The sequence below is a fragment of the Chamaea fasciata genome, unplaced genomic scaffold (genome assembly GCF_029207755.1).
Source record: "Chamaea fasciata isolate MVZ Bird 193981 ecotype frontalis unplaced genomic scaffold, bChaFas1.0.hap1 SCAF_15, whole genome shotgun sequence".
Classification (NCBI taxonomy): Eukaryota; Metazoa; Chordata; class Aves; order Passeriformes; family Sylviidae; genus Chamaea; species Chamaea fasciata.
Window position 1 is genome coordinate 7,843,179 of NW_027094100.1, and position 24,908 is coordinate 7,868,086.

A 24,908-nucleotide genomic window follows, 5' to 3' on the forward strand; every position below is an offset into this window, starting at 1 on the left:
ATTTTGGCCCAGGCAGCTGTTGTGAGTTTCTGACCATACTACCCTTACCAAATAAGAAAGTGTCTGGTACAGAAAAGCACACCTTTCCTACTCTTTTCATGCTGAGATGCAGAGAGCAGGCTAACTGAGGAGGGGGATGGAAATAATGTTTGCGGGCACTTTCTTGTGTAGGTTTGAACCTGCTTTGATAAGAAATCATTCGTGAAATGATTGGTGTTGGCTGCATAAACATTGCATGAGCTGCTCTGCTCGGGGGCTTTCACAAACTGCTCCCCAGCGCTCCTCTGGCTCTGCTCTTCCCCTTCGGAGCTGAGTCACCCTGTCACTCCCCTGAAGGAAGGTGTTCACTGCTCAGGAAAACAGAGACTCTCTTGGAGGGATGATGCAGATCTTTATCTTACCTTTGTACCCTGCAAAGTCTGTGCTGTGTCTGGCGACTGCAGCAGCTGCTCTTTCTCTGACAGAGCTGTAACCACCAGTGCTTGTGTTGCCCTGAAGATGTGGGTGTTACGAAGCAGAGAGCTTGGCATTTGCGCCTTATTTTGGGGTGTGATGGAGAGTGAGAAAGTATCTTCTGTTCTTTCATTTCAGTGTATCTTCTTTTCCTTGTGGGAACTTACAGAATAGTCTGTACTGACTTATAAGCCTTGTCCTCCTCACTTGGCTTTCTCCTGCTGGAAATGTCCTTAGTCACAAAAGATAAAAGCTTCTCTGAAATACATTAAACTATTCAAACCTTATTACATGTTTTCATCCCTCTAGCAGGAGAATTTTAGTACTGAATATACAAAGCATCACCACATGTAGATCTGTAGACTCTTGCTGGTGGTGAGAATGAGTCGAATTGTCTTTCCTTGGTAAAGTGAGAGAAAAACAGGACACCTAAAAGGCCCAGCCCAGAGTGAGTATGCTGTGCTGATAGACCCACTGATTTCTGTGAAAACAAGAATTATTTCTTGTATATAACAAAACCTGCTCAATGTGAAAGAAGATTCTGCCCTTCTCAGTGATAATGTCTCCACTGAGAGGTCTGTGTGCTTTGCTGGCTATTCCCTGGGTGATTACAAGCCTTGAGACAAGTGCACCCTGGTGAAAATCCCGTGTCTTTCAGAGCCAGCACTCAGTGCAGCACGTTGTTACAACTTCCCTGCCAGCTCAGGAGGGGTCCCATGTGCTTCCCACACAAGCAGGATGCCCACAGGGACAAGGAAACACAGCAAAAAGCACCACTGGGAATCTGTCTAATGAGTCCTTCTGGTCTTCTGCTGGACTAAAGAGTAATGGTGCCAAAGGAATGGTACAGTCAGGAGAATTGTCCTGGGTGGGAGAACATGCTGTTCAATACAAATGCTCCTGCATGAAGAAGCAGAGGGCAGAAACAAGCCCAGTGTGTACAACGGATTGGAAGGAACTCCCTGTTAAAGAACAGTGCAGTAGAGGCAGGAAGAGCAATTCCTTTCTGCCCAGGAACATAAGGACAAGTGCATGCTACCCTGAGCAGCTCAAAAGCAAATAAACACCCCAACCCACCCCAAAAATGCCCCCAAACTGACTCCCCCAAACAAAAAACCCTTTTCAACTTTTCAACTTTAGGCGTTACTCACAGTGCTCAGGAGTGTGAGCAAAGGGAGAAGCAATCTGCCACACCACAGGTTGGTTTCATCCCTTGCCATCCAATGTTAGCCTGCTCTCCTGGAAGGTTCACACATATCCTGGGTAACTGCTCCTATTAAATAAAATGTAATTTTTGCTGAGTTTCTTCTTTGTGCCCTAGTTTCCACTTAAGAGTACCAGCCATTCAGAAGGAAAAGCCTCTGTATTTTCCCCCCTTGAAGATCACATCATTATATCCAGATTTTTTGTGCTCTTTGACATTTTTAATGAGTAATGCTTGAAAAGGCTGCTGGCTCTGGCTATTGTGTGAAGCAGTATCTGAGACTGACATTAGCAAAAAAGCTCTCAGTCCAACTCAGGAGTGATATTGCTGATGTGCCTTTCACATAAGGTGTTTCATCCCTTGTTCTTACATTCAGATTGATGGATTTGCTGGGATTATTCCTTCTGGGCTAATAGCTACAATTTCTTTGTACATAGAAAATTTAAAAGGAGTAGTACATTTGATTGATTTGTTCAGGAACTAGGTGTGATTTTTGGGAATACGTTTGAAGTGTCAGATGTTGAAAGCTAATTGCGTATTTAACTGCTGAGCTGCACCGAGGTTTAACTTTAGGACTGAGGGCCAGATGAGTCACTGGGTTCACATGACTGGCTAAATGCTAACAAAGCAATTCAGCCCTGTCTGTTCAACCTCCACCTGATTTTGTTCATGGCTGCATTTTTACCTTCCTCCTGCCACCAGGCATTCCTCCCTGTGAACAACATTGCTAGCAGCTCAAGCTGAACTTTGAGATGAACCAAGCTGTCTTGAGCAACTGTGCCTGCCCCATCTCTGGAAGCGTTCAAGGCCAAGTTGGATGGAGCTTTGAGCAACCTGGTCTAGTGGAAAGTGACCCTGCCCACGGTCAAGGGATGGAATAGGTGACCCTTGAAGATCCTCTACAACCCAAACCAATCTCTGAGCCTGTGCAACTTAGGACTTTAAAGTTGTTATCTGCCCAACACTTGGTCTCCTTGTTTACATGGTACCCACAGACACTCTCCTGCCTGGCCTATTGCCTGTACAAAAATCTTGGTAAGAACTTCGTTTTGGTAGATATTTACTTTTGGTAGGCCTATGAGTTGGAGTGGCAGGTAAATCATCAGCCTTGAGGGGGACTGCATGGCTTCTGTCCCACAGGTGTGTGGAGGCAATGGACTCCTTACCCCTGGTAAAATCTGGCCTTGGAATATTTACTCACCTGCATGTCTTCCCATCTCTTCATGGCAGCCTGCCTGTTCCCTGCTCAGTTTTCTTTCTATTTTTCCCTGGGTTATTTTTCACTGTTGTTTTTCTCACTTATCCTAAATGTTAAAGGAAATACTTTCAAAGAATTATACAGTATATTTGACTGTGTCTTGGGACAGAAGAATAGGCTAAATATAGTTTTAGAAATACTTTCTTGCTTCATCATTCATCATTCCATCAGTTTAAGAAAAAATTGCAATTTCAGTGAGACTCTTCATGGGTCAGTGAAAAATGAATTGAATTCCCCAACTTCCCCTGAAAGAATAAGCATGAAGCTGTGAAATGTCACATCCTTATTAGAATGCCAAAACCACTACTGTCTGTTTCAATATTCTCAGGAAAGATACGGAGTAATTATTTTTCAGGACAAATACTTGTTACAAAAACACTCCCAACCCTTAAACCCAAGAAACCCTGCAGCAAGACACTCAGTTACCAGTGGCTTTATGTTAAATAATTCTCAGTTATATTCCAATATCACCAAATGTGACATACTCTTTCATATGTGAGGAAAGTGAGGAAAACATTGCAAGAGAAACTGGACCAAAATATTTTCCAGTTTATGTTGCAAATCTGTATGTGAGGACATAAGTGTTGCTATGTGCCTACAGACACGTCATTTCATTAAAAGATTATATGGTTTAGTATATCTGGTATTGCTATATAAATCTGCAATTAATCACATTCCATTTCATGCAGCTTTTGTTTGTCCTTTGTTACAGGCACACTATGCCTATATCCCATATTTTTAGCTCTTATACAGCCCATTTTATGTATGTAATGCCAGAACAGATTAGGAACTGCAGAGCTGTGCAGAAGGGCCACGTGCAGAACTAACACCGTGGCAGTTTTCTGTTACTGCCATGTTTCTGTCCTGACACTTCTCTTTCAGGGTTGTACCAGATCAACCTGTCTTGAGGAATGTTTTCTTCTTATTCCTGTCCATAATTGCTCTAACTTGAGCTGAATGTGATCAGGACTTTCAGGCAATTTGTCCTACAAGAGATTTTTAGCACTGTTTCTAGATTTTTTTCTTTGATTTGCTTTCTGAATTAAAACCACTTTAAATACCTCTGCCTCAACTAGTTGTGACTCAGCAGTAAGATTCACTCTAACTTCTGCAAATCTTTTTTACTTCTCCTTTGAATTACTTACCTTCAGTTCTAGGCTCCTACAGTATCAATATTTCACACAAGGCAGTGTCTCATCTTTCTGAAAGGAATGTCTATTTTCACTCCAAGAATCCAGCTAGGGAGATCAGAAAACGATTTGGCAGTTTTTTGGCAAGAAATCTTGAGAGCATCCAGCTAAGAACCCCTGTGCTATGGCAGAAGGGGGAAGGCAGGTTCATCTGACAGTGTTGTGGGGAGCTGAGCAGAAGAGGGGAGAGGAGGAATCTCTTCCTCCAGGTTGGCTGCTGCTCCAGCTGCTCAGACACAGAGCTGTCTGAACTGCAGATAATCAAGCACATTCACATTCACAGAACTGCTTAACATGAAGAAAAGGATGTTTCAAGAATCAGTCCTGTCTGCCACCTACATTTGCTCTCTCCAAATTCCAGGAAACAGAATATTTCAGACTTTGCTGATAGATAGCAAGAACCAAGTCTGTGTTATGACACATGGAACAGGGGGACCAGATGCCATCCTCCCACCTATAGCAAGGAGAAGGATAAAAGATGTGGAAGAAAGTCCATACCAAACACAAGCTCCTCTGATCCTGGACCAGCCCAGAGGACAAGAGCTGTGGGTAGAGAGGTTTGTCCTCTTGCTGAGGTTCCCCACAGCCAGAGGGACAGGAGCAGCAACAGGGAGTGAGCTGCAGGGTTGTCCGCAGGTGACATTCCCCAGGGATGAAGAATTGCCAAGAGTGACGGCACCAGAGCACACCCCTTGTGAGTTGCATCCCACCCCCTTTATGCAAGCAACAACATTTCAGTTCTGGGTTGAGAAACTTTTCCCTCTTGTTGTGTGAGAAAATCTGGACCCAAAAATCTTTTCTAGTCAGGCAGTCACTTTCCTCAGCCCATCTTCCTTCAGGGGCACCCTGGCCATGGAAAACTGAAATGATGCTGAGCCCATAGTAATGAAATGTGATTGTTACTACTTGTTCTCTTGCCTTGTGCTGGCTCTTCAGCTTGCTATGTGTCTTGACTCTCATTCATTAACTTTGCTTCTGTTTTCTTGGCAATCATCATGATAATTATTCACCTCTTTCATGCACATTGCACACATTCCCAAACTCCCAAAATAAGACACCTCAGTGATATGAATAGGAGGCACGTAGGTAGGTCCTGTTCTGCATCATGCTCCTGAATATTTACAAGATAATTTCAAAATGAAAAATAAGTGCAGCTCACTAATGAGTTGTAGCTCAATGTTTCTCATGGATATGTACTTATATACATATTCTGCCTGTTGATCACTAAGGATCAGGGAGGATCAGCACATCAAGATTGAAATGTAAATAACAAAGTCAATTTTTAATAATCTTTATTTATTTACAAACAAATGGAAGCAAAACTTCTCATCAGGAAAAAAAAAACCAAAACCAAACATTCTTTTCCTTACTGATGGGATTTCTTTTTTGTTTCAAGCTTTTCTGATAGAAAAATAAAATAAGAGGGAAGAGTTTGTAGCCGTTACTCTCTCCAGGGGAGAGTGGTTCAGAGTAGTCTTACCAGAATGATCTACTAATGAGACTTTTGCCTCAAATTCCCTTTCTTCTCACCTGAAGAGACTTTATTCTCATATCCTGAGTCCTACGAAATAGGACAAAACACAGTCACAAATAAAAGATAAAAATCACAGCATTAATAATCCAGGAAGTGCCTCAGTCCAGGATTTGCAGGATGGCAGAACTCCTGCTGGCAGAGGCAGAGTGACTTCAGTGACCTCTTGAGCCGTGTGTGCACTGAAGGTGTGTGGGAGTTGCTCTCCATTATGGAGCAGATCAGAGGGATGATATGAAAACTCCCCAGCAGCAGCTGTCTCCTTAAAGAGTAGGAGACAAAGTAAGAGCTGTCTGGCTTGTATCTTCCCTTTTAGACTTCTTAATGGTGCTGAACTCAGTGTTCTGGAAAACCTCTAGGCACCCTTCACTCTGCATTACATTTCTTGTCCCTGAGTTACACAGCTCCTTGATCTGCAGCCCCGTTGGGGTTTGGTGAGACTACCCTGGACCCTGCCAGCTGCCCCCTGGGGCCACCCTGCCAAGAAGCAGCTGAGGTGACACAACCTGGGGCAGAGACTTGTCCTCTCTGACCTTGGCATTGCCATGGAGCAGCACTAGGGGCTGGTTTGGGGAGATATTCCTGTTCATCTACCCAACGTTGTGCCAAGAGTTACTTTCAAGGGTGTGTGGCCTGTGTAAAGAAGCAGAGAGGCAGGGTCTAAACTAAAGGTGAGCTAAAGGCCACCTGCTCCTCTGCCCACTGCAACCCAACACTGAGTGGGCTGAGCTTGTTTGAAGCTGCATCTGCCAGTCCGTGGGCTCTGCCACAGCTCCCTCTGCCAAGGCAGCACCGTCCCTGCTGAGCGGGGATGTGGTTTGGACAGTGCACAGGTACCCCTGCAAAATCAATCATTCACTGCTTGTTCTGGGTGTTAAATCAGCCTTGTGAAGCATTGTCCAAAGCAGATTCCCACGAAGGGTGGAGTGGGAATCCTTTGTGTCTGGAAACAGCCGTCTCTGCTGTCCAGGACCAATTTGTTTCAAAGGCCAGGGGTTTGGCCTTGCCAGTGACTCAGCCTCTCCCTCGCTCCTAGGTTCTCCTCGTATTTTTTCATGGCTCCTTTCTTTCCTTCTAATAGAGAAGTGGTCCACCTTCCTAAGATGATAAATAAATAAAATTCTTGTGCACTCTACCTGCGTAGCAGCAGCAGCACTGTGGGAGATGTTATTTACATGAACTTCATTAATATTTATAATCACATTTATAGAGTTGTTCACCAGGAGGCTTGATCAAGTCAGTAGTATGTCTGGAGAGCAGTCTTTGGTATACTACTTTTAATGAGAATAATTTGCATTTAATAAAGTGCCTGAGGTAGCAAGTTTCAAGGAAGATTTGATTTTTCTTGGTGTTTAGGGAAATACTTGGATTAGTGGTTTGATTCCACATCCATTTTCACTTGCAGTGATGGAATGAAAACAGACATCCAAATCCAAGGAATCAGGCTGACAGGAACAACACAAGGATATGCCAAAAAACAAACGGGGCATTTCTTGTAATCTCTATGACATGGGTAATGCAGAATTAGAGCTGGATCCTGATTACTTTGAGTGTCTGCCTTTCTCTTTGCCATAATCCCTGGAGATAACTAGGAGGGGTAGCTGGAGAAGCCTGGGGTCTTCCTCTGGTGCATTTTAAACAAGTTTTACCCCTTAAATCTGCTTTTACCTCCCCACAAATATTCGTGCTCAGGCTGCTCTGGTCTCTAAATGCTCTAATTTCACCTGCCTCTGTTTGTGTGACTTCATGGAGACACTGTTCAGAACCAGGCAGTTTTCAGGACCAGCCCTTCAAAGGCATCCTTCTGCCACTGCAAAAAGCACCACGTTCATTTGGCTGTAGTTATTTATAGGCCCAGTCCTCTCCACAAAAAGTTGAAAGGCCAAGGAGTTAATAGATGCAGAGTGACTTCAGATAAAGTTGGTGAACAGAAATAGATTCAGGAAAAAAGCAGATCAGAAACCTCTCTCGTCCTGACCTCTGGGTAATTTGAGGGAAGGGATTTATAATCTTTTTGTTCTCTTCTATTGTCAAAGACATAGAAATATGCTATATCTGGTTATATGCCCCACTGTTTCTCATTATTTCGTAGCTTTGTGATTTATTTTAGCCTCAAAGTACTTTTCCCCCCAAAGAATTAGCATTCTACCAGCCCCAGTTTTTTTCCCTGGGCAGGTGGTTTGGCCAGGCCATGTCTGCAGTGGGATCACCCTGATGGTGATTGTTATTTCCTGGGAGCATCAGAGTGTGACCTTTGGAAGTGGTGAGGAATTAACAACTGTGTGTGACCAGCAACACCAAATCGCTGCTCAGAATCCATGGTGGAACCTGTGGCTCCTGTGCATCACTTGAATGTTGTGTGGCACATTTCACAGAGCAACCTGCTGGCACAGAAGATGCCCAGGTTCCAGCTCTTGCTTTGGCTACATCAACTCATGTTTTGAGTTTTCAGCCAGCTGCTTTGTCACAAAGTAGGATGTGACAAGGGCTTGCATGTCTTCTTATACTTCATATGAGCCATAAATTCTTGGATGTACAAAGACCACTACTTCCAGCCGTTCTCAGATGGTTGCTGAGCTTCCATCTCATTGCAAAAATGTTACAATAACTTTATGAACAAAATTACAGCTAAATTCAGTGTATATACTTGTGGTTTTAATGTTCTTGACCAGAAAATCACGGAGATAAGGATTACCTGATATTGTTATTTATATAACCTGGTGTTTTGGACTGTGTGTCAGCTTATGGCAGGGGCATTGGAATTAATGATCTTTCATTTCCTTTCCGCCCAAACCATTCTAGGATTCTGTGATATCGTAGAGACTACAGTTATTTTAAACAGCTGTTACAATTTTTTTTTTCTGGATAGGCATATTCTGTTCAGCTTATTTTTACATTTTGCAGTCATTTCAACAATTGTTCAGCAAACAATAAATGAAGGACTCATTGAGGGCTGACCTTGCAGAGATGAAAGGAAGAGAAATAAACAGAGGATCTGTGCCTGTAGGTGCTTGCAAACACTGAAACCTTGACCAAGGATGATTTAGAGCCTGAGCAGGGTTTATGTAAATGCTACAATTCTTTTGCATTCATACCTCAATGCTTCTTCACTTCCTCAGGAAGATATTTTTGTGTCCGAGGTCATTAATCTTCCCACACAGTGTCCCCTGATTCTTGAGATTTGTTAATACATTTGGCAGTCTTGCTTGTTATTCTTGAGCATATATTGAACTTTTACACAGCAGCTATTTGTATAATTCCTGTAACATGCCAGAACAGCTTCCAGTTAGTGTCCAGAATTTTCTGGCTCTCTGGAAGTGCTTTTTAAAAAGAAGGAAAGATTTAAAAGATCTTACCAAAGCATTATCTACAAGGCAGGGTGGAAAACCATACATGCACCTCATTAGGACAAAACATTTAGATGTAAGTGTGAATTAAGACTTACAGTGTGAAAACTACATGAACTAAGGTAGATTTTGACTGCAGTGGATTACAGTGCTGTTGTCCACATTTGTAAATAGGATGATTGAACAGTGGTCACAGGAAAGAGTTTCAAGGTTGAGGTTTTTGGGACAAAACTTCTACAGAGGCTCTTTCCTTTAACACAGCAAGATGAGAGAGGATATGATCACCAGACAAGGTTGCTTCTGCAGTAGTACTCCTCAATCTAGGAGAAAAGAGTGAGAGCCAGTGATTGAAAGTGAACAAAGCCAATGTGGAAATGTGATGGATGTTTTTATCAGTGTGCACCATCAGCTCCTGGAACACCATGCTGAGGTTGTTAATACCATCTTCTTTTTATAGCAGGGTTTTGTCTACAACATTTCAACTCTTTACCAAACCATTATATGACAATAGGTAAATATTTTGGTAGCTAATCTATTAATGCCATCTACTGCGACCAAAGTAAAGGGAAATGAGAACCTTCACTACTCAGTTTTGAAGGAGGCTGAATATGTTGTGAAGGGGGTGAAAAGTCTGGGATTCATCTGGGAGAAACAAATGGGCAGATACCAGTTAATATTGTCATCTGCTGTTCGGCAATATGGGGGGTTTTTTTTGTTCCTTTAATCATTAAACTGTAAATCTACAAATCAGAATGAGAAGCAACATCAGTGCAATTTGAATGTAGCTCCAACGGAGTCAGCAGTGCTAAACTGGTTTGCATAAACGCTGAGGAAATGTGGCCCCTGGGGCAGGGGTGAGAAGAGCTCAGGGTTTCACTGTCAGAGTGGGTGTTTTGTGCCTGCCTTGCACGGAGAGGTCACAGCAGAAATGCATCATGATACAGCACCATAAGTTAAGGAACACTGAGAGGTACCTGAAAATGAAAGCAGCAAAGCTGCAGAGAGATTTGGGTGGATGTTTCATCTGATTCTCATCACATTCAACTAGTTAGCACAAATGAGTATTTTTATAATCAGGGTTCAAAGGTGACAAAAGAGAAGCAAACTGCAGTCAAAATGGGATCATTTCACTGGTGACACACACAAAACCTTGAAATGCTGCTTGACTTTTATAGGAAGCTGTAAATCAGGCCTGGATTACTTGAAAAGTTCAAGAGCCCTAGAAAATGTTTTAGCTAAATGCAGCTGAGTTTTATGATTTGTGCTTTTATGCACTGAGCTCTGAAAATGAGCAGTGCCATGAAGTTATTTCAGAATCTCCCTAAAGAATGCTGTGCCTGCCAAAAAGAAAAGTAGGAACCGATGATGTTTCATTTGTCATCTTTGCAGATGTAGCTGTACTGCTCACCAGGGTGAATGCATGCAAAAAAACCACCTAAGGGCTGTATAGGTATTCCTTATGAGATTAAAATAAAAGTAATCACAGAATGGCTATTTGTCACAAATTTGTCACAGGTTTTAATCACAGCTGTAGAGCTTTTAAGGGCATTGTGTACTTGCTCCTATACAGGACAGCAAAAGAAGTAGCACTACTCTTGAAATACTGATATTGTTACCTATTTGCAATTCAAGAATATCGTATCAACCATTCTGATGTCAAAAGGGGTAAGGGAGCCCAGGAACTCAGCCTGTAACACAAATGTGCTGCAGTGGTTCCTGGCTGCTTTTTCTACTTTCTGCAGCATAGGAAAAAGGGGAGTGTTATATTATTAATAAAAAGGCCTGCCATAAGAAAATGCAGGTTACATTTCGCAGAGAAACAAATATTGTTACTGAACCACAAATAAAATCCCTATAATGATGCCCTGATTAACCTTTAATACTTTTTAAGCAAACCAGCCTGGTTTGGAGCAAAGGGCAGTTTCCTTTGCTGCTGTCCTATTTATAGAGTCTAAAGGCTTGCAAAGCAACTGGCAAGCAGAGATGAGAATCTGAAATGTGCCCATTACAACCTGGCAATGTTCTTTCTTAGGTTTTAGGAAATTTGAACAGGAATCAATTTTAAGTGCTGAAACATTTTGTGAATTGATACACAGCAGAGGTGTACTGCCTGGTAAAGAATGCAGAGGAAGGGAGAAGAGGTTTCCATGCCAGCAAATGTGTCTTTGACTGTACCAGAGAACGAAGTGTACAGACCCTGACTATAATTTATATTTGCCACGAGACCCAGAGATGTCAGAAGACATCATATTAGTCAGGACAATTCAAATTGGAGGATTTGTACTATGCTGCTTTTAGCTTGAATGTCTCAAATGGGAAAAGACATGCTGAACACTTCAAAAAGGAGTAAAATTTGGTTTTATTTCACTGGCAGCTGTATATATCATTTGCAGGAAAATCACCAGCAATGTCTTTGTTAGCTTTCTGCATTATTTGCAAACAGCAATTCCTTTAAAAATGCTTTGTCTTTTCCAGATCATCATTTATGCCAACAAGACTCCCCCTTGTCTTAAATACATGGAGGAGAGGAGGCTCAGGGGGAACCTTCTTGCTGTCTACAGCTTCTTGGAAGCCAGGTGGGGGCTGGTCTCTTCTCCCAAGACATACAACTGGAGGAAATTGCCTCAGGCTGTGCCAGGAGAAGTTCAGATTAGATAATTCAAAATATTTCTTTACTGAAAGGTCATTAAGCACTGACTGCCCAGGGCAGTGCTGGAATCACCATCCCTGGAGGGGGTCTACAGAGCAGATGTGTAAATGTGGCACTTGGTGACATGGTTCAGTGGTGGCTTTGGCAGTGCTGGGGGAACAGCTGGACTCGATGGTCTTAGAGGGCTTTTCCAGCCTGAACAATTCTGTGACTCGCTGATATCCTCAGCTGTACATAAGCATTTGGTCAAGAGCTCTATAATGACCTGTTGGGCTGATGCATCGAGGCACAGAACCCAGGGTGGAGATGAGTTCAGAGATGGGCTGGAAGGCAGCAGAAAGCTGTGCAGCCTCTAGCACAGGGAGTGATAAAGTCAAGCTTTGGTTTAACAGGTTATAGCTGCAATTACTCCTGGGGTAGGGAATGACAGGGCCTATACAGGGAGCTAATCAAATAAACAGCACGGGCATTTCACAGCAATAACTGATTCGATTTACAGGTGTGTCTCAGGAAACTGAACTGAAAGGTTGAAATTATGGTGACACTCATTATTGACTTTGGCATTAACTTGCTGGAATGCAAAAAAATCACTCTGTAGGAAGTAAATTAAAACCCATGAATGAAATTAATTTAATTTGTACTACCTGACCAGTAGACTTTGTATTCCAACAAGATGTGATACAGTGAGAGGTCATTTTTCTCATGGTCATTTGAAGGAAGGGGAGCAGCAAGCGGAGACTGAAGAGTGGACATGTCAGAATTAATTTGAACCATGGTGCTTTGGCTTTAAAAAGTTACAGCCACAGGTCAATTCCAGCTCATAGGAACTTCTGCTGAGCCATGAAAATTCCAGGTATGGAAATAAGGAGTTTGAATAACAGCAGGTGTGATTCTGTCATGAAAGTGTTCATGGCTGAGCAGAGCAAAGTGCCAAGATCCTGTGCCTGGGGGCTGCAGGTCCCTCCCATCACCGAGGGCCTCCCCAGAGCTGACCTTTAGACTGTTTCAGAGGTCACTTCCACCCCTTTCTTTCTAGGATTTTATAAGGAACTTGCCCTTTAAAAGGAAAACCAGCTACATTATTCTGGGAGACAGACATCCATATGCTGGGGTGGGGATGAAATGTGATGTCAGATTTGCTGTTTCTCTTGGTGCATATTCTGCCTGTGTATCTGCTAAGGCAGACAGTGAGGCTTCTCATGAAATCAAATCAGCTTTGTGACAATTTCCTTTTTTCCTCCTCACTCCTTGCATGTCCCTCTGTCTCCTTTCAATACTCTGGCAGTTCTCCAGACTAGAAATTTGATGAAAGAGCAGGGATGTGTTATGAGCATTGGCAAGGTTTCTCATCTTTGCTTCCTTGTTCTCTGCTTGCTTACCTTCACATGAGCAATGTTAAACTCTGTCTCTGATTGGGGTAATGAGGACGTGGTACCCTGTCAGAAAAAGCAGATGCTATTCAAATCTTCAAACCATAAGAGAACCTAACGAACAAAGAGCAGTAATAAGTGTGTCTTCAGACACCTCTGAACCTGGCACAGGAGAAAAGCCCTGGATATCATTATCAGTTTCCAGTGCTGAAGTAAACGGAATTATTGGACATGTCCCTGATTCTTCATTATAGGTTATGTCCTTTTATTTCTCAGGAATTAAAACATCCCTCGGAATCTGAAATCTTCTCTGAAAGCTGACTGCTTAGTGCTGTCAAACCTAGTAAAAGCCAAGACAGGTTTGTAAGCTCTTTTTGCCCTGGGATTTATGTGAGGTAGACATGAGTAAGTCAAGTGCACTCACTCCTCAGGGCAAGTGTATCAAATTCTTTCAGGTCTTGGCCTCTTATCCTCTGTTTCTGACATCTCACCCTTGACAGTTTTCTCTGCCAGATACGAGTTTGAGAAATAACTCAGGTGCGCAGAGAAGCAGAAATGTGCTGCTCCCTGCTTCCATGGAGTAAAAGGCAGCTCTTGTAGGTCATTTCCAGGTGGTGAAATGCAGGAATCCCCAGCTCTGCAGTACTCCTAGAGAACACAAATGAGAACAGGAGTCACAGGCCACCCTACCCCTCTGCAAATCAGCTGGAGGGTGAGGTCCTCCAGATTAATCCTTCCCCTCTGCAGACTCAGATCTCTTACAGAGCCTGTAGAATTTAAACCTGAGCTGTGTGGAATAGCTATCCACGACTGCCAACATTGGAACTCTTCATATAGGGGAACATTTTTAATTGGAGCTCACTGCTCTCTGTCCAGGTGCATTCAGCAATTGGGTCAGCTGGGCTTGTGGCTGTACAGGTGAGCAGATCCAGGCAGTGGTGAGGGCCTGAGAGAAGAGCTGGGGGATGATGACTCAGTTTTGAAAAGCTGTCATTTTCTTCCTGAAGCTCAGAAATGGATACTCCCTTTCTTTAGTAGTGATGCATGTCATAGCTGTGCCAAGGAGACAGCCCTGGGTAACCACAGTGTGGGGAAAGTCTGTGCTAAGGAACTTTCCCTCGGGTGAGCAGGGAGGACTCCAGCACTCTGCCAGGCTGGCACAGGCAGACCAAACCTTTTCTTCTTAGCCCAATTTAAATAAAGCTTCAACCTCATTTCAGCCCCTCTTTAGGTATCAGAGACACTGCCTAGCAGAAAACAAAAGCTTCCAAAACCTTCTGAGGGAGCAGTGAGGTCCCTCAGATAAACTCCAGAGGGATGGCTGATTGTCTCAGACTGGGTGCTTCCCAGTCTCTCATTTGGGCTTCCTGATCCTCAAGAAGAGTTGCTCCTGCTGCAGCCATTCCATAGCAGAGGCATTAAAAAGTCTCTTCTCTTCTTGGCTATCCATCTGCACAAAGCTTGCAGAGACTTTTTCTCTGTGGGATAGAAACATCTTTGTGACACATCATTCATTTGAGGAGGAAGAAGCAAAGCAGAAAGGCTAAAAGGCATAAAAAAGTGAATTACAGGCAGGATTTCATTTAGTGATAAGACAGCTGTTTGGATTTTGTTTTGTGGGCTTATTAAAAAATGTTCGTGGTTAATTAATGCCAATGACAACAAAAAATGGGTTCAAGCATCACAATGACAGAAATTACAGATGAGCTTTCTAAGAATATAGAGATTCAATTTTATTAATAGAAGACAAGATTGACTTTTTGATGAATGACAGAGAAATTAGGATAGACTTAAAGACTAGTTGTACTCTCTAGGTATTATTCCTGTTAAAAGAGATTAAAAAAACCCAAAAAACCAAAAAACCAAAAAAACCCAAACAACAACAAAAAACCCCCCCAAATTACTCTATTTTTCATGTTTCTCTTGATCTTCTTGTCCCTTAAATACTCTGTTCCTCCAAACCTGGGCAGCTTTAACCTCTCTAATTCACAATCTCAGCAAGCCTTGTCCTCAAAAGTTACCAAGTGAAAGGTCACATGAGGTATCTGAGAAGATTTTGATATTCAAAGCTTGCATGAGCTTTGGGAACCTTGGAGAAGAAGGAAAATCTCATCAAGAAGTAAGCAACATATGTAAAAATAGAAAGGTTTCTGGATTAAAATTTATACTTTAAATATTGTTGTTGTCATTGTTGTTATTATTATTATTATTATTATTATTATTGTTATTATTATTATTATTACCAGTATGGTGATCTCTGGAAATTTATGTATAACTTTCTGACACCCAAGAAAAGACAGGCGGGTTGAATATTATACATTTAAAAGTTCAGTGTCATCTGTGCAAGTTCCTGTATGTTTTCCCTTTCACAGGAAAGGGAAAGGACAATCCCTTTGGAAGTGTTGCTCATCTTTCCCAGATATTCAGTGTAATGTGGTGCAGTATCAGGTTGTAAAGTTAATATTTTGCTCTAGTGCTCTGTTAAACCTAAAATTCACTTTAATGAGATCTCCTCACACTGTGGCTTACAAAGGATCTGCTTGCCCCTTTTTAGTGTGGCTGACACATAGTAGAGCCACCTGGACTAAAAATACAGGAAAGGCAATAATTATAACTGAGCAAAAGCAAATATCCTTGACAATCCTGTAAATCTGAGAAGTCTCATGAGGATAACAGAAGGCAATGAAAGGAAAGGGTAGCTCAAAGCTGGAATGAAATTTGGAAGATTCTGAAAATGTGTATAGGCAGGCCCAGAGCTGGAGTATAAATAGATTTGTTGTCTGTCTTTCTAGAAACCCAAGGGAAGGTGCAGCTATACTTTCCCTCACTGCCAACTCCCGAGCTTCTGCAAAGATGGCAGCATTTCTATGTGACACTCCCAGATAAAAGAGTGCAGAAATAAAGTAGAACTGTAGATTTCTGGGCTAAAACACGTGTGGGAGACCCTGGGGCCCATATAAGCACACAAAGACAGTATTCTCCACCTTTCTGGGTGCCAGTCCTGCATCTCAAGGCATTATTGCTCCTTCAGAAAAATAGGAATTTTCCTTATCACACAGCTCCCCATCTCCCAAGCAGCTCTGTGCCAGAAAGCTCTGGAGAACATTGGCAGGAGACAAACCTTTCCAGCAGATCCCTGTCTGAGGGATCTGCCCCAAAGGGAAATCCAGAGTTCATCTGTGCTGCAGAAATTGCTGTCCCCAAACTGCTGCATTTTGACCTAAAACCCTTCTGGCCCTGGGCTCCCTGCCTTTGGCATGGTGCTGCTCGAACTGTGCAGTCCCAGAGAGGCCTCAGATCAATTCTGGCTTCCCAGAGCAGGACTGGGGAGTCTGAATATAAATTATCTCTTCTGGACCTGAAACCACAAAGGTTTTATTTCCTGAATAACGGGCCCCTTATGGAACATGACAGAGAGCATTTTGTTACTGTGCAATCTAGAAAAGGGAGGAAAAAAATACTTTAGTCCAACTTCTCCTAAAAACAGGGCAAGGGGTAGGAAAAGCCAAGCAGAACACGTTGTCTTTCCTTTATGATCTTTACCGACAACTGTGGGATCACCAGTTTCATATTCACTGGCAAGAGGAAGCAATTAGCTAAAGCATCTCACACCATTTTGTCTCTGCCCCTTCCAGGCCTGAGACAGGAGTGACATTTATATCCGAAAAATGAAAGATTCACTTGCTAGCAGTATTAGTGTGTGCCAAAAACTATGAGATACAGAAAAATTGATTCAGGGATATTCTGCCAGGAATCCACTTATCCAGGGTTCAAAACCAGTTTAAACTTTAGTCTCAGGCATAATTGTGGAAACCAAAATCATTATCAATGCTTTTTACATACTCACAGGACTTTGCTTAACCGCAGTCTGGTCATGGGCATTCAAAGAGAGTTTTTTTGTTTTAAACAATATTTTTTTTGTATGGCTAGAAAGGCGGTTTTTGTATGAAATCGAGGTCAGACAACAGGGTAACAGGGACCCAGGGACATGCCCAGTTGTGCTGCCCAGTCACCCCTCCCACCATACCTGGGTCCTTCAGAAAAGGAAAGAGAGAGCATTTTAGCAGACATATTGTCTGCAATAAGGAATTAATTTTCCAAACATGTATCCAGCACTTAAAAGAGTCATTTTGATTGCACCCAGGGAAGAGGCTCCAGACGGATATGCACTGCCCACTGCAATTAGGATCACAGTGTGACTGCTGGCCATGAAATGCAAAATTTAAATTTGTAAAGATGTAAAGGGTGTCAGTCAGACACTTCCTGGGTCACCGACCTGCTGCTTTGTGTTTATAAGCATTGAAGAAAACCACTGTGTATGCTATGAAGCCTCAGTGAACCCGAAGGAATAATTTAATGCATTATTAAAAATCCTCAAATCCAGAAGGAGAATATTAACTGTGTTTGGTGCTGAAGTTGAATATTTAATGAATAGAAGGAAGCAGAACAGTTTTGATAATAATGGAATTTGTTATCTCTTAGTTTTACATACTTCAGACTAATTTAAATAATTAGGTAAAGGTCACTGTCTCTGCCCTTTGTTCCAGGTGGCAGCAGCATCTCATTTCAACCGATTCTGTGTAAACTGACAGCAAGTTGTTGACTGAAACACATTTAAATTATTTCTTTAATTTAATGGAAATTCATCAATCCATTTGATTTCTAATGAAATAACTAAAATCAATGTGTCACCTATTTGCTTGTGTGCAGTTTCAGCTCTGTGTAATTAATATAACCCTGTTTTGTTCCCCATAACATAGTTGTTCTAAGTGTAATGTGACCAGCGCATCTGGGTTTTGTCCTCTTTGAGGAACCCATTCCTGCCCTCGCTGACACACAAAGAGGGGCCAGAAGTTCTTGCCTAGAGGAGAATAGAAAAGGGCTTAGGAGTGATTACTTCTCACCTTTACCCTGAGGAAATGACTGCACTCCGGGCTAGAAAAGCTCTGAATTGACTGAGTGAATTGGATACTTAGAAAGCATCAGAGACACCATGACAGCATCCTGCTCTGAAATCTGCCCCAGGATCAGGGCTGGGGCTGTGCCGAGGTGGATGTGAGCCCTGGGGAGGATCACAGGGGTTCTCCTGCTGACCTGGACACCATCCTCTGCTGCTCAGAGAGCTCTCAGAGGAGCAAAGGGCAGGGTCTGGCTGCTTTCCACCTCCAGGGAATGCTCTACTCTGCTCTGGAAGGTCACTTCTTGATAAGATCACTGCCACCGTGACACTGTTAATAGCCTTGGCTCTCCCAGGACTTGTAAGGTTTTCTCCTGCCCAGTACTTGATTCAGTGCAAGAGAGTAACTTCTGGTACTTGCAGAGCACCTTGAAAGCCTCCCCAGGTTCTCCCTGAGTGCACAGCAAGGGGACAGTCACCTCACTGGGAGTTGTACAGCCGGAGGCAGAGAGCACATGGGCCCAAGGAAAGGACTAGGAAGCACCAAGCACCAAGAGCAGCATGGCTGTGCTTTTCCATTTGTCCCTGGTGCAGGAAAGGGGCAGAGCTGAGGAATGATATTTTGGGTGGAAGAAGCTGAGGAGATGGCAGAACTGGGAGTTTGAGTGATGAAGGAAATGTCACCTAGCAGGCAAGCACAGCATTTTCCAGCACTTGTTACGTCTAGTAAGGAACAGAAGTAAGCAATGACAGATTCCCTGCAGGCCCATCCTTCATGTGCTAAAAGATGATCAAATACACATCTCTGCCCGACCTCCTGCTGTTACTATTCTGTGTCTGTTATGAAGGCCTCTCAGAACTGAGGGAATCACTGCCCTGCCCAAATCACCAAGGCACAGACAGAAGGGTCTGTGGGAAGCACCCCTAAACACCTGCCATATTTGAGGGCTTGTGAATCTCTACCTTCCATCCCTCTGACACAAGGTGCATCTCAGGTCACTGGCTGTGGGTTAGGCTTGTGTAAATCAAGAGGTATTACTGCCACTTGAACTGGAATTTCAGTTTTTAGCATCACTAGTCGTTTTGCAATACTTTTTCTTTGCACACTGAACAACACACCGGGAGGGATTTCTGCTGCTGTTCTGTTTTGTCTGGCAGGATGCTGGTGCCATCTACTGCTCTATCCACCACTACTGTGCCTGAATTCTGAGACATTTGCCTGGAGGAACCTCTGCCCTGCTAAACCTCATGGGACAGAAACACACTATCCTGGCAAGGAGGATGTCCTTAGCAGCTGAGAAAAAATTCAGCAAAACTTAGCTCCTCCAAATGTCTCTAACAAGCAGTTTTTAAGTCTATTGGGAAAAAAATTATCCCCAGTAAATTAAAAATCATTGTCTTACTGACTGGTATGTAGGGGTATGGACATTGCTACCTGTCTGGGATTCTACAGTCACGACTGTACTCCCATAACAAGCACATCACAGAATCACAGAATTGCTTAGATTGGAAAAGCTTTCTAAGGTCATTACGCCCAACCATTACCCCAGCACTTCCAAGGCCACCCCTGCACCGTGTCCCCAAGCACCTCATCCACACACCTTTCAAATCTCTCCAGGGACAGTGACTCAACTACTGACCTGAGCAGCCTTTTCCAAAGCTTCACAACCCTTTCAGTGAAGAAAATTTTCCCAATATCCAACCTAAACCCCCCCCCCGACATAACTTGAGGCTGTTTCCTCTCATCCTGTCACTTGTTATCTGCGAGAAGATAACAAGTGACCTGGCTACAACCTCCCGCCAGGGAGTTTTAGAGGGTGAGAAAGTGCCCCCTGAGCCTCCTTTTCTCCAGGCTAAACACCCTCAGCTCCCTCAGTCACTCTTCATCAGACCTGTGCTCCAGACCCTTGTGCAGCTGTGCTGCCCTTCTCTGGACATGCCCCAGTCCCTCAGTATCACGGTGTGTCTGCTCAGCAGCTGTGCAGAATCAGTGCCTGAGTGCAAACAGGACTTTGAGAGTCTGTATTTGGTCCTGCCAAGCTGTGTCTTGGTCACGCTCATCGCCACAGGCCACAGAGAAACCTGTTGGGTGTAGTCAAGCTAAAAGCAGCTGGTTCCCAAGAAAAGCCCTGGAGCTGTAATGCCACCCTGCCCTCTCTGTTCCAGAGTGTTAAAGCCACCTCTGAGAACTTTATTGAAGGGAATGATCCTTTATTGTCTGATTAAGGGAATTCTGTGCTGCTGTGGAGAGATGCCAGTGTCTTACCACATTTTTTGGATGTTCCATTAGCTCTGTAATTTTTGCAGGTGTATTTTTATCCCATTGCTGTATATTTTTAGCCTCGCTTCCATTTGCAAGTGCCACACAGTACGATAGCTATCATTACAAGAACACTCCTGTCTGGCTTTCAGCTAATCATGCACTGTCCCCTCCAACATCAGCATTTAATGTCTCCCTATAATACCTGGGGCTAAAAATAGCTCCCCCTCCTACTTGCAATGTGAAAGCTGCTCAGTGCAGAAGCATGTGTAACTTTTGCAGTCAGCAGATATAATGTTAGATGTCAGGTCTGCCACCAGCATTTCATCCCACAAGCTGCTCCCCAGTGATGCTCAGGAGATGGGCTACACTGGCCACCATACAGGCTGCTGACTTTGATGGATGGTTTAGTCTTGTAGCTCTTTACAGGAGTCCAAAACAAAACATGAAAACATATATATATATATATATATATCTTTAAAAGCTACTTCATTTCCTAGCTTCTGTTGGAGTTGAGGGCTGCACAGCAGTTTCCACACTTGATATTCCTTCTGTTTCTGCATTTACATGGCAGAAAGCAGAGTTTATGTGTAACCTTTGTACTAGAAACAGTAGGAAAAAAAAAAAAAAAAGAAGTGCAGTATCACATGAAAGTATCAGTGACAGTGGAAGAAATGCTTTTTGTCATTAGGCCTAAGCTAAACATTTTTTTTTCCTTCTGTCTAGTCCATGCCAGGGGTACCTTGGATGCATTTTCAGTTGGATAGATTGCAGTTGGACAGTTGGATAGATCTCCAGGAGATAACATGGGAAAGGATTTACACAATACTGGAAAATACAGCAGCATATGTAGTTGCAAAACTTCTTTACCACTGAACATTTCTTCCTTATGCTTTCATGAAGTGAGACAAAGGCTGGGCCTCAGTGGAACTGAAAGCTCACCCTGGGACTGGGTGATCCCTTGCTGAAGAGAGATTGTATTCATTCTTCTCAAGCAAGATACCTCCAGAATCTGTAACTCGGTCTGACTCTACTGTCTGCGTTTGTAGTGAGTGTGCAAGCACGTCAGTTTTTGCTAGAGATAGGCTTTATTTGCTTTTGACAATGAACAACTGCTCTCTGAGAACAGTCATTTGTGCTTTTTCCACAAAACTTGAGGAAACAAGAATCTGAACAGATTACCAGCACAGATCACTGCCTCTGCCAGCATGTGAACCTTCAGCTGTTTGCTTGTCAGGCTCCCCAGGAGCCAGAGCAGTCATGTCCAGGCATGGTGCCTCTGCACAGGGAGCCTTGGAGAAGAAAAAAAAGACAATCAGCTCTCTGGTCTGAAGCAGGGAATTGAAGGAGATGTGCAAAATGCTGAAAAAAAGGCAAGTCAGAATGTAACCAAACACAGCAGTGCAGTGCAGAGCAGCAAGTGCTTCTTACACCTCCTCAGGCACCCCCAGCACACAGGCAGTGACTCCTCTGCCACAGCCAACTTCAGTTCTGTGGCTATTTCCAGCCTGCTTGAGCTACAGCATCACAGCCTTGAAAATAAAAGAGCCTTCATTCTGATTCCTTGCAGATTAAATACTCCACTGTGTTTCATGATGTTTCCTTGTCTTCTAGACCATCTGAGCATCCATCACATCTGCATTTTTACAGAAAGTTTAGTAATCCTTCATGCTGCAGTAGTTCTTTTTTTTGTTTTTCTTATTTCTCTTAACACAAAGCAAAAATCCTGAGTTTCCATTTCATCTTGATCTCCAGGACCTGAATGAAAATCAACCAAGACCAATAATTCGTTTATCTCCAGCAATCTTACCTGTTCAGATGTTTCCTTGCTTTTTCTTCCTCTCCTTATTAGCCTCTGCCCTTCCTCAGACTGATTCCTGCACACTTGTCTGTAGTCATGGGTTCACTGTTCCTATTGCTCCAGGGATTTTGTATTTGAAACCAGGTGTGTGAATTTGTGATCCTTTCTCCATAGATTTCAGTTGTGCCCATCTAACTTTTTTTTATCTTTCATAGCTCTGCATTATCTGTTTATTCCTGGTTATATTTTGTTGGTAGCAGCTGTTCTGTCACTGGCCATAAATTACTTTGCTGGTGTTTCAGTGATGCTGAGTACACATGTAGGATCAATACAGCTGCCGGGCAGTTGCTGAAAAGGCTGTCTGTTCCTGTTCTGATTAATAAAGCTTGGAGAACTTTTAGAACTAAGGTCTGATTTACAAACTTGAGAATTTATAGCTGTTTTAACATAACTTGAAGGGGAACCTCAAAGGAATTTTGCAGAGCTGCTCAGAAAGACCTAAAGAAACTCTCTTGAGACTTCCTACTGTAAAGAAGAATTGGGATAGCACAGGCTCAAGTGGCAAAGAGCCAGACTAGGTAATTTAAACTGCAGTTCAAGAGATGTATATTAAAGTAGTGCTTCAGGGCTCCTGAGATACTTTTCTAGGTGGTGATAGTGGAATAGGAGCTTCTCTAAGGGGATGGAGCCAGTCCTGGCTCACAGGGGTCTTGTGTCACTGATGATACACTTCTGGCAAAGGGGAATTTTCAGACTTTCTGCTACGCCTGGGCAATTTCTGGTTTATGATATTGCACCTAGATCCAAGTCCTGAGTATTTAGCACCTAAAAGAGCATATGGTGAGTTCATTCTGTAATTTATTTTCAGCTGGAATTTTTTCTTTGTCCTCATATAGGCTAAAACTTAGTATAAGCAAGCTGGACCATGGTCAAGAGACCAAGTAGTCTGCCTGACACCTGTCTGTATCTAATTTTGCAAATAACAATTAGAAAAACCATTTTAGAATGGTTTTGTTTTCCACTTAGTGGAAAACACTGATGCTTAGTGTTGCACACATCATGTGGGTAAGCATACAAAGTGAAGTAAATTAAAGGCAAAACACACATTTTGCAGCCAGCAGTTGGTAAATACCTGATTTACTGGAGGAATTCAGCAAGAACCCCGAAGAGGGCACTGTTGGCTGCCTTAAGGCTTCAAGTTGCAAAGAGCTCTTTCTGTTCAATTCTATTCATTCCAAGCCTGCCCCTACAAGAAAATCCTCATTATATTTGGCCAGGTAACTAAAGGTAATGCTGAGAGCCTTTGCCCAATACAATTTACACGTTGCTGTAACAATTGATAAAAGTATTCCTGGTTAAGTCAGCTCTAGTCAGAGATAAACACATCTGCTTCCTAAACTCTGAGCCTTTCTGTTCCCAAACGCGGCTGGGCAAGTAGGAGCCCAGCTAATGCTCTCCCTGTTCGGAATCACTAAAGCAGGGGGTCCCCGGCCATGTAAGCACTTGGCCCCAGTTTCATGAGCTTTTTCACAGCAAGTTTTGCGCTATAAAACTCAGGGTGTCAATGGTCACAAGTTACTGAGGCCGCAGCACCTCCCTCCATTACCTCGGAGCGCTGCCCACAGCTGCCCCAAACACAGGGGAGTTGAGGGCTGAACAGCAGTTTCCACACTTGATATTCCTAAATAAATTCTTCTTTGTGTCTAAAGGAATCAACAGCCAGATACCAAATGCAAAACCGAACTCTTCTTCTCACTGGAAGTTTGTAAGCAAAGATGAATTTTGCTCTCATATTAATCACTGAAATACAGGATGAACACACAAGAAAACTCCAAGAATATGAATAGAATTCAAAGGCTTGGCTAGATGTGTGTCCCGAGAGATGCCTCTGTGTGGGAGGAAAGGTCAGGAGAAGCCTTTGCAAAAGATCCAGATCAAAGAGCTCTCCCTTGCTGACAAATCTGGTTGCATAAAGGACAGCCCCTCTCTCCGAAGTTCAGGCTTCTGAAGTTACCTTTAGATCTGTGAAATCAAAGGCAGTTTATTGATCATATGCCTTTAGATCACAGTGATTCCCAGGTCATCATCATTTCAGGCAGGTAGAAGTGAATGGGGGAATTTCCTTAGGTTTGCAGGCGGGAGAGTTGTGCATCTGTCTTGGTAGGGCAGTCAGTGCCATGGCTGATGCCTTTTTGGGCTACCTGAAAACAGAGGCTAGACAAAATCAAGGGAGTAAAAAGCAGGTATATTTATTGAAGGGCCTTCAGGTACATTTTGGGCAGATGAAGCCCCACTAGGGTCTACACCCAAAAATGGATGACAGGTCACAGGGTTCTATACTTTTAAAAGTTTGGTCTATTTGCATAGGGGGAGTTAATCTTCCAATTACAGCTTCAGGTAATGAAGTCATTTACCCCAAGTTTGCTCCTCCCCAACTCAGTTTTGTTTACATTTCTTGGGACCTGAGAGTGAAGTGTCCTTGAGAGAGGAATTATTTTGTCTGACCAAAATGGGAGAACAGTAGCAGACACTCTATGTGGAGTTGAGAGTTATACACTAAAGAATTGCAGGATTACAAATATATGAAAAATATAAAAGCTAAAATCATAAGGCATCATAGAGCCCTGCCGAAACGTTCCTGTAATGCCCTGGCCAAGCCACAGATTTTTCTTATGCAAACATCACCTTAGACGGATGATTTACTAGTGGCTGTACCTTTGTCTTCAGATAAAAACCCCAACACTTGTTGGAGATTATAAAGAGTGTTTAGACATGCCAGATTTCACCTATTCCAAAAGCACTGACTTTCCTGCTGCTGCCTGCCTGTGGTGTGACTGACACAAACACCCTCAACACTCCAGGTACCCCAAATCACCCCCCAACTCCCCAAATTTGGGGTTAAACCCCAAAAACACCTCCCGTGTTCAGGCCTCTGCCATCCCCAGGC